Here is a 14,979-nt window from a genome sequence, read left to right on the forward strand (position 1 = left end):
TTGAGCATATGCCGTTCGATCGTTTTTTAAGCTTATTCTTATCAATGGCTACAGATGTTTGCACTGAATTGCACCAAAATGATGTAAGTTTACGGCCATGGTAACCCTATCCGTTACAAGCGATCGGAAAAGTCTTTTCTAACGTTTAATCCGCTCACCGCGAGATGGCAGCCCCGGAAGGCGCTTTCATCATATAAACCGGCGCTCGCGCCGCACCGCTCATAGCCCGTCACGGCGCACGCGCGGACAGACCACTGTGTTAAAAGTAATACCCTGTACATCGCGACTCCGTGCACGAAACGAACTTTGTGTTAAACTGTGCTACGCAATGGATATTGTTACTTTGGACCCAACTGGACTATACTGAAAACGGGAATAATCGATCACCAATATGGACGTACTGACCCTAGACCCTACCGGTCAGTACTAACTGCCGATGGCTTTTAAGAGTTTGGACCCGACCGGTGTGTATTGAACTTTCTTATTAGAATCTTACATGATAAAATGGAGGTAAAGGTTCTCGATCCTACCGGACAATATTAAAGCGACAAAATGATCGGGCTAGATCCCACAGAAATCTATTAAACCCTTTCTACCTTCTATGAGGCAATATGTGCTGCGGCAGACGGAGAATCCTTACTGGCACGCGCCCGGAGGAAACATCTTCTTGCAGGAAGAGGAGGCTCTCCCTTGAGACCTAACTGACTGCCAAATTATGACAACAGCTGTAAATATACTGAAGGGGGGCGTGTACGCAAGGTCATTGGATGGGAATCAGCTGACTTGCGCGCCGCGTGCTATCCGGAAATGCAGACATAGAAAAAATACTTTGTGCAGTAACTCGGCCTGAAAACGCCTGTTACAGAAGATCCTTATTCTGTTGACGTAAGTATTTTTAGTTGTTCTTCCCGGAATGAATGCAAACTGAATTCAAAGTAATTACATTTTAAGTTTTAACAAAACGTTGTCGACTACTATAATAATAATTATTAGTTTGCAATTATTATATCTTCACGATTTAATGAGAAATATTCGAATTTCAAATTAATTGTAAAACATACGTGAACTTTTTTAAGAACAGGTATTTTATTCGTTCTTTGTCCTTCAATTTTTTTTTTATGCTGTAATTTTATGTAACTCAATAATATGGAATGCAATTTCTACATGGTCGTCAGCCCGAATAGTTGTATTCGAATGATTTTCTCAAAAATTCTATATTAATAATAACTTCGTCATTTTTTAATTTTCTGTCCGAATTTCGGCCAGTATCGCAATTTTTATGGCACCGACCGCGGGTTCGATGACCGGACATATTTTATTTCATCGCGCGCTTCCACGTACACACACAAACTGAACACACACATACAAGTAGATGAAAGCACGCACACTATCGCAACAGATCTCCGCATGTTTGCGTCCAGTTTCGCAAAAACATTACATCGTGCTCATTTGTATTATGAATGTTATCATTTAATTCGCTACAATTAATTATCATTGTCGCACACGTTACTTTAACAATATATCGCGCAGGTAGGTTAATTATCCCTCGCGACAATTTCATAAGCTTCCTCACAAGTATTACATATTTTACGTGCATGCCTTAAAGGTATTTCACAATGATTACACGGGAGTGTCATAATACTTCCAGATTAACAAAACGCGTAATGCGCCCGTGTTTGCCGAAATATCCAGTTCAACAACCCGGCGAGCGCTCGATCGGGAGTTCAAAATAGACGCGAGCGCGGCCCGGCGCTCTTCGGCGACACTCGAAAATGCTCATCATCGCGTCTTTATTCCCGCCTTTATTAGACCACAGATTAAAAATCTCCTTATTAAAATAAACACTACGGAGATTTACTTTATAAATTTAAAAAAAGAATTCTCATAATAATGGATATATACTTGTGACATTCGAGGTATTGTTTTCGTTTAATTCGATGATTCAGATGTCTGTCGAGTTTCGCACATGCGACGATTAAGCGATGTCTTCGTGGTGACCCTCCTTGACCCCGGTCCACTGCAGCGTGGCCTGTTTTTTGGGTTGCGTCATCATAGGTCACTACCTCCCTAGCCATATTTTTTTGCTCATAAAGTTATGCTTCGCACGTGGCCGTCTTCCTTTGTTAGATCATTTAAACTCATGCCAGCTATTTCAGTAACTTAATATGGTCGAGACGAGCTGTGTCGTAACTTAATGTGGCGTAATTTGATTGTGATAACATGAGCTAAGCGACGTTTGTTTTATCTTTACTTGTTTTACATGTTTTATATGGAACTGTTCGGCGGGTTACTAAGGAAACGTCTAACTTAAACAAATCGTATGAAATAAATTATATCTATTGAAATTAAAAATATATAACAAATCGTAAATGCAATTGTTTTTCGCCTTATCGCCAGTAGCGAGGCCTGTTTAATTATTATCGGTCGAAGTTGTAAAATTTTATCTACATCTATGAACATATTACGTAGTACATACTTACCTTTAATACAATGAGTATATATAGGAGCTATATTTAATGTTTACTTAAATGTGTTCCAAATACATATAAGTACAACTTTAAGAGGCACATTTTTTTCATCTATCTATCTTTTAAGATATATGATACAAATAAACTAACGTAATAAAACTAGTTTTCGCCCACTGCTACACTTGCGTTTTAAGGGTCAGGTGTTACTCATAAAAAGGTAACCTAAACGTACCTTGAAGTTCGAACTTCCTTCGTACGAAATTTCATCAAATTCGGATCAGCCAGTGACTTTTACATTTATAATATTTGTATGGACAGATAGGTGGTGTACGTATTTTTTTTTTATTGTTAAATATGTGTCTTTTTTTTTGTATTTTAACAGCGGAATCGCTTATTTATCTGACTTTTACTACAGGATACACTTAAAGTTGGCTGTAAAAATTGCAATTGGCTATGCATTATTTTTTTAAAATATAGCTCAAACTCATGTAACAATATAATCGTTAGCCGCGACATTTTTTCAACATGCGTACATGCACATGAATTGAAGTTGAAAATATGCACTTTTTGCGATGCAAAATACATGTCGCGTACAAAGGTGCAATACAAGGTCGAATGGCAGGTGGCGGGTCTAATTAAAGGTTTTATGTTTAAATAATTAAATGAACACTAGTAGGTACAGTACAGGCAGGTGCCGTGTTACTTATGCAAGTATAAAATCATTATTTACGAATACCAAATTACGCACATTAATCGACATTGTTAGTATTATAATTCTCATTGAAGTATCTCAAACTTTGTAACTGCTGCAATTCTGAAATCGGACTCCTCATTACTCATGATAACCTAGTACTTCGCCTACGTATTCGTTTAGGTAATAATGGACTTTAAATTAGTAATTAATTTTCTAGTTTTTTTAATTTCCATGCAAGGTGTGTTTATCCCATGCGGTTTTAAAACCCATGTTTGTTTCTTACCTATGAAGTATTTATAGAGATAGAATCTTCCAACGAAAATATTTTAAGGAGTCAACAAACCTTAGTCAAGGAACTGGTTCTTTTATTAGTTTGAACTCAAATATTTTATTTGACTATTCTAATGTAATATCGAATAGACGATGACTGTTTCTGGGTTTAATAACATTGAAATTACGATTTATTTTTTGTTAAGATGATTTCACTGTCGTAAACGAAGATAATCTATCTTCAAACGGATAAAAAAAATATGACAACAATTTTTTTTAACATTAATCCATACATCATATTTTAACACGTACACTCAGAAATTATTTATAATATATCCGGTGTTTCATATGATAATAATAAATGCTCGATAAATAAAAACAAGATCTTAATAATATATTGACTTAATATAAATAATTAAGATCAAGCGATAAACAATAATTCAAGCCGTCCTTTTACCATTGCATTGCAGATGCATAAATATTAAGAAATAAAATATTTCATAACGTTCGAATCTTAAGGCCGTCTGAGCGCAGTTAGTGGGTCAAACTTTAGACTCAGACTTAGCATTACATATTTATCAACCTTGGTTATGCCGAACCAAGTTTAGTTACATAAGTGGCAACTTGCATAACATTCTTGCCGTAATGCCACACAGTCGATAGTTCTTTTTGGTGCTACGATGTATTTAAATTTTAATTATCGGTTTTATCGATCGCGGCCCAATAAAAAACCTCAAGATATCGACAACATTATATGTATCCTTGGCAATTTAAATACCTCTTGATGTTCATGAACAAAAAATACCGATTTCGGTAATTATTATAGCAATTATGACAAAATAAATATACCTGACACTAGTCGATTGGTATTCGCGAGGCATTTAATACAATGCTGCAGGCCTATGGAAAACTTTTACTACTTGTGTAAAATAATTATTTTAGTATGAAAACATTTAAAATGTTTAAAAAATAATTCAAATTTAAGTATCCGTCATGTGTGGCAAAAACTCAAAACAAAAAATTTGTAAGCAAAGATTTCAGTTCAAAATCTATATTTATATCGCTTCTATTTTTTGAATTCGTATTTATTTATAAAAATTAAGACTGAATTCCTTTCAGTTTATGGGTTTACATCATTGAACTCTTTTGTATGAAATTAAATTAAATTGAAATCTAATTTCGTAATATAAAAACAAATCTAATTTATATACGAGCTCCTCGATAATCAACCCTATCTTGAATCTATGTAATGTTTTTCTATCGGCGTATTCGTCATCTATCAAGTCATTGACACCACTGCACCAGCGATACCGCGAGATGATGAGAACGTAAGCGGTTCAATCAACTCTGCACCTACCTAATCAGAGTAATTCACCCATGCGGACTACCACGATCGGTGCACTAATAAAAAACTTGTTAAGAAACGAGTATATACGTTGTGAAAAAAACGTCTACTATTTTAAATAATTGCATAAGAAATTGCTATAAAACACTTTTTAACTACAAACAAATGTTTTCAGCTTCTTATATTATTGTGTGCTCAACTAATCAGTAATCACTAAAAAGGTACGCTATAAAGATGTTAAACTAATTCAGTTCTCAACTCTATCGATATATGGTTCCCTAGTACTTGAAACATAGCAGCGACTTACAAACAACACATCAAATACACTTTCGTAACACAGAGACAAATCGCGTACATACACTACGGGTCGCAGATTCCCATTCGTATTTTCGGGCTGTTCGTGTACGTTGTGGAAAATCTTTCCACTTCGTATCTACTAACTAGACGCTCGTAGTAACTACATGCTAGTGGTAGTATCTCGTACCAAAGGAACGTTAGCGTTAGCGAAGCTGTTTCCGCATAGGCAGTTCTAAGAGGCAACGAACACGTCAAGCGTGCCCCCGTGTGAGCACGAGATCGTCAACCTTACAATTTAGAAAAAAGTCGCTTTACGTCGTTCGTATCGTCACTTCTTAAAATATATCGTTCACATATTTGAATACAAAAACCAAAAAAATATGATAATTTAGCTAAATAAAACAATATTGGGATAATAAATCTTATCAAAACAGATGACAAGATCGTCGCAAATGACAAAAAGTGTTGTGATGGAAATGGAATGCGTCAAAATGTCGTCAGTTGCTGTGATTGTGACGCGCCTACATGCGCTAACACACACCTCTGTACTTGTTCACAAACGCACATTTACACTATATATAACTACATTGATACTTAGTACGTCATATGGTGGCCTCTCGCGTTATCTGCGAGCCTGGTACCTCGTCTCCCCGTAATAAGCTGAAGATAACTCGCTTTTCTTGATCTTAAAAGAACAACATTATTTATTTATTAACTTCCGCGTATCATTTCGCGCTTATTACATAAAAATTAAATAGTAATTTACTTAAACCATTTAAAATAATTAAATAACGAATGGTACATATAAAGAACATACTTTTGGCAAAATATAGGAAAACAATAATTTTTAACATTATTGTCTTCATTAAGTCAGCATTGACAGGAGGTCAAGGAAACCTGTCAGTATTTTTATGTAACTCTCTGACTCATTGACTGCCGCTTGCCTAGAAAGAAGTAAATAAAACTACAACATGTCTATGATCTCCTGGTATAATGTGTTCTAGTTGACGATCCTAGCGATCACGAGATGAGGATGAGGAGAGAATATTTATTTATTTATAAAATTATAAAAAGTACCTTTTTGAATTCAAATTAAAAAGCAAACTATTTCTCAGACAGTCAGTTTGTCATGTTTTTAAGAAAATTAACATTAAATTTTTTCAAATACAGAAAATGTGCAGCGTCGTGTAGCGCCATCTGTTATCGACTAGTTGAAAAATAAATTATGAATGTAGGGTTAAAAATATCTCGTGAATTGTCAGTGTGGCTTTCAAGATACATTATATTTGAGGCACATGTCGCCAGGTTTAATCGAACAGGTGCAGAGAGCCTGCTAAGCCAAGGATGACCAGAGCCCGGTGCACTCTTGGACATGTGGTGTGCGCTTACAAGTTTTTAGCCACAATACATGCACTTCTATTATAATTAGTATCTATCAGACGTCTGTAATAGGAAAACTTAAATTTATGAAAGATCTTTTGATATACAAATTATTCCTATTATATCAATTCCAAATAAAAATTACTTACATAATGGAATATTCTATAACATACATAAAAACAATACTTTTAGTTCATAATGACAGCAATTGCAAGAATTTATGTAATAAATACGTAACTGGCTATGAACTTCCTTTTCACATAGCCTAAGTGGAGTCTTTATGTCATCGGTCGACCGAGCTTACATCGAGCTTGTTACGTCCTATAAAAAAGAGACGGAAAGATTGTTTTTAATTACTGCGAGCAATTTCATAACATCGCCCTTTAAAGGGACCGCGTTCTAAAAAAACAATAGTTTGTTTATGGTCTATCCAAAAATGTTGCGCAAACAGAAAAAAAAACATGTTTGAAACAAATGAACACTTTTTGCAACTTTATGATAAATATTGATGCAAAAAAATTAAGTACAACCAAGTAATAAAACGTGGTCCGTACGCAATAGATATGTACTTTTTAACACAGACCTATTATTCGTGAATAAGTTCCTTATTGTTTGGAAGTTTGCAAAGAATGCCGACACAATGTGAAAGATTCACACAATTGTATCCATTAATTTTTGTATCGAACAAAATTGCACGTTCAAAAATGGTTTATCTACACCCAATAGTTCAAACGAAATGCAAATCTTAAACTGACCTTACAAAAAATAAACGTGATAAGAAAAGTAGATAAACACTGTAATGTATCCCTTTATAGAAAATAATATTTTAAAATATTATTTTTATTTTACGACTTAGCTTATAAACTCTTAAAATTTTACTCTTGCGATTATAGTCAGAAAAAAAAACTTTGACTACTATTTCAATGTATAAAATATCAGCTGTTTAAGTAGATCACATTAAAAATGAATAAAAAGTAAAGTTATCCACCTGACAAGCTATAACAAGGTAATAAAAACCGGACAGGTTTAGACGGTGTTATTTACAAATTACAATATGTTCGTAAAACAGGACCTATGATGGATCAATGACTATGAAATGAATTATCCTCCATATATAGGCCAAATACATAACCATACATATTTTTTTACTCGTTTTTATGTACTGCCAGAGAATAAATAAGTTAAGAATTTGAAGTCAATAAATGCAGATAATATACAATCATCTATTACGGAAAATTTTATTATATTATTCATTTAGTATGAACAAACTTTTAATAGTTTAAACAAGTATTATTACAATTAAGCAAAGTAACTTAGATATTTACTTGGTGTTTGGTTATTGTACAAGCTTGTCTGGGCAGGTATCGTCACTTACACTGCCGCTAAACATCATTTTTTTTTTGTATTCCGGTCAGGCATATGAGACATAACTTCTCACTTCAATTCCCAAGGTTGTTAGCGCAGTGGCGATTTAAGGAATGCTCTATGACCATTGAGTAACCTGTATGTCAGCCTACCAACGTCAGAATTAATTTAAAAAAAAAATCTAATTTTGTTTTTCTTTTGTTTCCAGATATATTCCCGCTTCGCTCAGCAGCTCAGTCTTTACTATCTCAAGAGAACTCCATAATATGTTCGATCAATACTCACTAGTTTTAAGTGCTATTTGACTGAATAAATGATTCTTTTTCGAGAACTGACATATCTTTCATGCATTTGTATTTTATATAAATTATTGTATTTAAAAATATATATAATTATAAGTTGATGCGGCTTTGTTGACAGTTGTAAAAAAGGTTGTTGTTGTTAGGTAAGAGATTTATTTTTTTCTAAATATACATTAGACATATTTAAGGTACAGATAATAATAAATGACAATCTATATTTTCTGTCAATAAAGTAGCATCGAATTTGTAGGTCTTAAGGTGATTAAGGACAAGCAAAAAGAGGCAAAGGGTTTTTTGAATGGTTTTCTTTTTCTGACTGTATATTTTATGAGAAACCTTCAAAAATTACCATATATAAAAAGTATATGTAGTTATTAGTTAAATAATTAGATTTCTGCTACTTATTACTTTTCGCATAATTCGAGTTACCAATTTGATTTTGCTTAAACAAAATGTAAATAAAATAACGCTTACTTCCGCTTCTATTGTTTTCTTTTTAGTTTTTTTTTTTAAATATAATATGATTAAAAAACAATTATAACTGATAAGACTGCGACAAGCCGTCTGACAAAATTTTAATTCAGTGTTGCCATTTAAGACTGAAAAAAAATTAAATTAATTTTATTGGAAGGATGTCTATCACCTTTTTTATGATAAAAAAGTCCAGAAAGGATCCCACCCTAGCGTACATAAATTATATACCTTTGTAATAATTATCGTATAGTTTTAGGGAGCAATAAAGATGTTATATATTATTTCTAAATATGTTTTTTATTATGCCTAATGTAAACCTTTATGAAATGTATTTATTCACAAAATATAAAGTATTTAAAATAACATATACGTATAAGGATTTTTTATAAGGATGAGAGAAGTTTCATAGTTTTCAAAATACATAGTTAAATTTGTTGTCATTATAAATCCCTTAAAATTAAAATATTAAATAAAAAAAAATTATATCTATTTACGTTAGAAATATTCACGTGAAGTCTTCTAGTGTACACAAATAAGAATGTAAAATAGTTACTATACAGTTTGCTAGCATTTCAATAATAATCATATTTTTACATGTTATTATCGTAATAAGTCTTTATAAAACGGTACGTTACGACACCCATTACTTCCCTTTAAATAAAAAAAAAATGTTTGAAAGCTTACGTCAGGTAAACTTTTATAAGCATTACCACAATAACTCATTATCAAAATAATATAAATAGTTAAATGTCTCACACTAATCGATGCTCTAAGATATCTATTTTTATATTAACATAAAAAATTGTAATACTCCTTGAGAGATTTATGGCAGAATAAATAGAATACGATACGCCCTGATTAAAAAAAGAATACAATGTATATTTCAGATATAGAAAGATAATTTTGTCCCCAGTAAATACAAGTAATGAATTAAGTTAGTCTTGAAATAATTCATGATTAAAATAGCTAATACTATTTAATCACAGGATTATAAAGACTGATCGATCTTTCATCGATACAACATATTACTATATAGGTACATATATACTTTATTTTTATTTTTTTTGGAATAGGTTGGCGGACGAGCGTATGAGCCACCTGATTGTAAGTGGTCATCATCACCCATAGACAATGACGCTGTAAGAAATATTAACTATTCCTTACATCGTCAATGCGCCACCAACCTTGGGAACTAAGATGCTATGTCCCTTGTGCCTTTAGTTACACTGGCTCACTCACCCTTCAAACCGAAACACAACAATATTGCGTATTGTTGTTAAACGGTAGAATATCTGTATAATCATACAATAAGCTTTTCAAATAATAGGTCTCGAAGACTATAATTATATGAGTTTAATAAAACTGTGTGAATTTGTGTGAAGAAACATTTATGCAAAAAATAAATTTAACGATCTCGCAACGAGTGCACATATAGTAACAAACTTTACGAAAGAGCGAATGTCAATACTTAAATGTTAGTATTTTGAAAGGTACAAAAATCGCATCGTCGTGGTCCGAGCACGTAAATCTCAACCAAAGCATTTTAGACTAGTTGTTGCCCACGGCTTCACTTGTCTTTTAGGGGATTAGTTGTCATGTGTTAGGCAAAAAACGTAGCCCTTGTCCTTCTTTGGAGTTCAAATTTGCTTCATAGCAGATTTCATCAAATTCTATTCATTAGTTTGGCAGTTAAAGAGCAACCGACAGTCAGACAGAGTTACTGTAAATTTATAATATTAGTTTAGATTAGTAAAGAACCTTACATGTATCACCTGTGTCTGTGTGATCGCTTGTGTGTGTGTGTGGTGAAATAGATCTCAAACATTAGCCTCAAAAGTAAAGGATACTTTAGCCCAGCTGTGGGGATATAACAAAATGTTACTTTACTTTTTCTTTGTACTAAGTAACCCACAAATCAACTATTAATAAAAATCATACATCGATAATTTTTCCTCGAAAGTTTAGTGTATCATCATTATTATTATCATTACATAGAAAGTCGCTTACCGCTATCTGTATAAAATTACACAAAAGATTTTGAACCAGTTTTTTAATAGATAGCTTGATTCAGGAGTAAGGTTATTTATAAGTATCGTTAAGATTTACCGAATGCATGCACTAATAACAATTGATTGATTTTAAATAATAATCCAGGAAATTCATTGACGCCACAAAATTTATTTATTTTTATAGCTTACGAACATATAATATAATTAAACATATAGTTATAGATAATTGAAATTGTTGTATGACAACATTCGTCCACTGGACAACAATTACCATTGAATAATATTATGCCACAATCATTAGCGCCTACCTCAACGAAGAAACATACGCAGTTCCTTATGCTACAACATATTATGTGACTCATATAATGTGACAGTAATGTTAATATGCCAACGGTTTGTATTACAGAAAGCATTAATTTTATATATCTCCTATTATGATTCTGGAATTATATACAACTAGGAATTGTACACATTTTCTAGGACATTCATGTATTAAATAGTTTTTAAGACAATATTTTATAGATATCCTAAATATCTTCGGTGTTATATAAATTTCCTAGTACTTATATACAATTCCTAGATTTCACAAATTACCGGTTACATATATATGTACGATTTCATACATTTTTGGTAACATATATGTACAAGAATATGTAATTTGTCACATCAATATTTAAAAAAGTATAACTACGAAACGCAACTACTAATTTAATAATATGATCTACTAAGACGCGAAGATACATCTTCTGGTAACTTTAATAGCTTTTTTTATTTATTGATACAGATATTATCTGTAAAAAAGGATATTATATTGTTTTACAAACTTTTATTTACTTTTAAAAAAAGAACTACCAACATGATGCAATAAAATATTGCATATTATTTTTTCCTTAGATTTTTTGTAGACTAGTAGTATAATTAATATGCCTTTTTACAACGGCTACCTTAATCAAGCACGAACTCTTGTAAGCACAGCGTGCTGTTTAAGAACTTTGTATATTTTATCTGTGCATATTGGCTTATAATTAAAATAGAATATTTACAAATCAGGACTAGGTTAACCATCTACACAGCTTAAATTTTTAATAACTTTAAATATCAACATAAAAATGTTTGTAGGAATTATCTTTTAAGTTTTATGTCCATCAGATCACCCACCCACCCACTCATCAGTTATTCTACCGCCAAATAATAGTACTCAGTATTGATGTGTTCCGGTTTGAAGGGTGTGTAAGCCAGTGTAACTACAGGCACAATGGACATGACACCTTAGTTCCCAAGGTTAGTGGCACATTGACGATGTAAGGAATTGTAATATTTCTTACAGCGTCATTGTCTATGGGTGATGGTGACCACTTACCATTAGGTGGCCCATATGCTCGTCCGCAAAACTACATCACAAAAAAAAAACATTTTTTTTTTTAATAATCAAAGATTCTTATTCAAACATGACCAAAGTTATTTACATTGAATACAAAACAAAAAATATATATTTTGTATTACCAAACCCAAAAGATCTTAAGCAATATGCATGTCAAAATATCGAACGTCAAATCAACTTACATTTCGTCTGTTTTTATTTATAGAATTAAATGTTCTGTTAAGTAGTAAAGAACTTAAAGTTTACTTCAATCAACCTACACGATTCAACGGTCTATCCTTATCTAACTTGAGTATAATTGGAAGTTTGCTCAAAAAGGAATACAAGCATAATATATGTATATAGATATACATTATATTATGTAGCGGCATCACTTTTACCGGAAATTTATACCGGGCAAGGTGTACTGGGTATTTTATTACAAAAGAATATTTAATGTATTTTTATTTAAATACAACACACATTTGTAATGGAAACCCAAATAATATTGTATTATCTCCTATTATATATAAATGAACATAATAAACGCTATAGAAATGTTACTTTATTAATTATTTTTAATCCATTACACAATCAATTGCTAATTGCTCAATACACGATAGGCTTATGTCTATATCAAGTACCAGGGTACCATAAATCTTAAGAGGATAACATACACCATAAAGAACTATACCGTTACCACCTACATTCCAAGCCTATATGGCGTAATCGCGACATACGTATAGATTTAATAAGATACTACCGAAGCACTAACATTTGATGTATCGCCTAGCGGTACCTATGTAAGCTAGCCAGCTATGTAGGGCTGGAGACCCGTTAAACATTCTACTAGTGATGTGACATTCACATCGACTCATTTTATCGATACATTTTGTTTTGTTGTAATGTATTATGTAAATGTTGATTGAATAAGTGAATTAAACGAGCTCTGCATGCAAGATTTTAATTGTAATTTAATCCACCGTAACCTACATCAATATAAGTCCATGAATGATACATTTTTTAACCATATCGAATACATTTTAAGAGCATTACTTAATTAAAAACACACGCATTGAATGCCACGAATAGCAGCGAATTACTTGGTCACCTTTCGAAAGTTGAGATACAAAGAATGCAAGGTTTTATCTGTTTACATATCAACCGCAAACTTTATCGCTTACACAATGTCAAAACTCACCGAAAAAGGACAAGTAACGCCACCTGGTGTCGAATAAATAGGCTGTCATAGACTCTTTCGTATTACATGACGGCTGTATAAGAATATTCAACTTGTCCATGTACTTTATTGCAAGGATATGACAAAGACAAAAAGGATGAATGCAATATATTTCGATGGAGTACTCTCCAGGTGTGTTAGCATCTGTTTTTTAACTTAAATTGACTCGAAAGCATGGATAATATTGTGTCAAATTAAATGCATTATAAATCTACAGTGGGAATATAATAATCAGCACAGTACTGACGTGTGAATCAAGTATTTAAAATATTATATAATTGGTTTACATTCTTTTATCTTGAATTACAAAATACAAGTTTTTATTGACACAAGTCATACTGAATCTTGCTTAAAAATATTATTATTATCTCTAAATTATTTATTCAGGATGAATAAAATGAAATTTTATTTACTTTCTATAAAACTTTCTAATATAATATACTTACATGTATACGTCTTAAAAGTGGTTTGTATCAACCTACCGCTATATATATTAAAGGAAAAAAATCACCTGCATCCCTTTATATCGTCAAATATTCTTGTAAGTATAAGAGTTGACTTATTTGTGGAAACTTTTTTTTTAAGTAGAGTTTGTCCAAGGAACTTTTTGTACAGCTTAATCTTTTTTATATTGATCAGTATTTAAAAATATCGTACGTATCAACAATCTAATTATTTTATTATTATATATTAATAAAGGTCACATATAATAATATTATTTACAATTGCGTTTATGCGGTTATGTTTACTAAACACCATATTAACATTTAATTACTGATTGTATCGCCTGATAACGATTTAAATAGCTTTAAAATGTTGCATTAAAGTCTAGTACATATACCATACCTACATTCAATTTTTTTTAATGGAAACGAATCAATTACATTAGGCCTGTGTTCTTGTGTTCTAATATAGTTATATTATTAATGTATGAGATCAAATCTATATATAAAGTTATTTAACCTGAAATCGTTTCCAAGCAAATTAATCGCATCTATAAAATATTAACAGCAATAAGTACCATAATAAATATTCAACGCGTCTATATATTTTCTATCGACTATCATCGATACGGCTAGTATCGACTGGTATCGATACGGGCCCAGCCCGCGGCAGGATCAGGGATACGCGGGCAGTGGCGCAGTGGGTCGCCGGCCGGCAGGAATGCGGAAACTCATCCGAGCTACACCACGCGCTACACGGGTTTATCTTGAGATTTGTCTATGCATCGATACATGTTCCACTTTGTTTGATGTTTCGTTAGATTCTGAGTGTATTTGAGCAATACAAGTATGTGCTCGACTTATAAATGCATCCTTGAAAGTGATTTATTTGCTCTTTCCATAAAAACGTATACGTTTTTAGTACTGAAAATAATGTAATATTTTGGTACTATTTATTTATCAATGGTTATGAACAAATGTAGAGTAAAAAAGATTTAGTTATTATTCTTAAATAAAACCTTTTTGTTTATAATTTTATTGATCCGAATATTACATAATATCTCAAGATTAATCCCGGTGTCATACCATCATCTGTATTCATATTTAACGGTACCCATATAACTAAAAATCTGGCGTAGAGTTCGATAAAAAATGAAGGTCTGTTTAAAAAAACCTTAGATCCTGTTACTTATGGGGTACTGACCTTAAGGGTGGAATGACCTATTTAGTTTGAATGATCTCATTATCTGAGGCGATATTTCAAACTTATTGTATTCCGAAGGACCATTACGTAACGTTTCATATTACGAAGAATTTTTCTATCAATATTTC

General features: G+C 32.2%; 1 long non-coding RNA gene across 1 annotated transcript; it reads left to right on the forward strand.

The window, feature by feature from the left end:
* The first annotated feature begins 227 nt into the window (after positions 1 to 227).
* On the forward strand, positions 228 to 8,884 carry LOC124539830. The gene is made up of 2 exons (XR_006967101.1): positions 228 to 885; positions 8,028 to 8,884. It is a non-coding gene; the product is annotated as an uncharacterized LOC124539830 (long non-coding RNA).
* The last annotated feature ends 6,095 nt before the right edge of the window (positions 8,885 to 14,979 follow it).

The sequence above is a fragment of the Vanessa cardui genome, chromosome 23 (genome assembly GCF_905220365.1).
Source record: "Vanessa cardui chromosome 23, ilVanCard2.1, whole genome shotgun sequence".
NCBI classification, from domain to species: domain Eukaryota; kingdom Metazoa; phylum Arthropoda; class Insecta; order Lepidoptera; family Nymphalidae; genus Vanessa; species Vanessa cardui.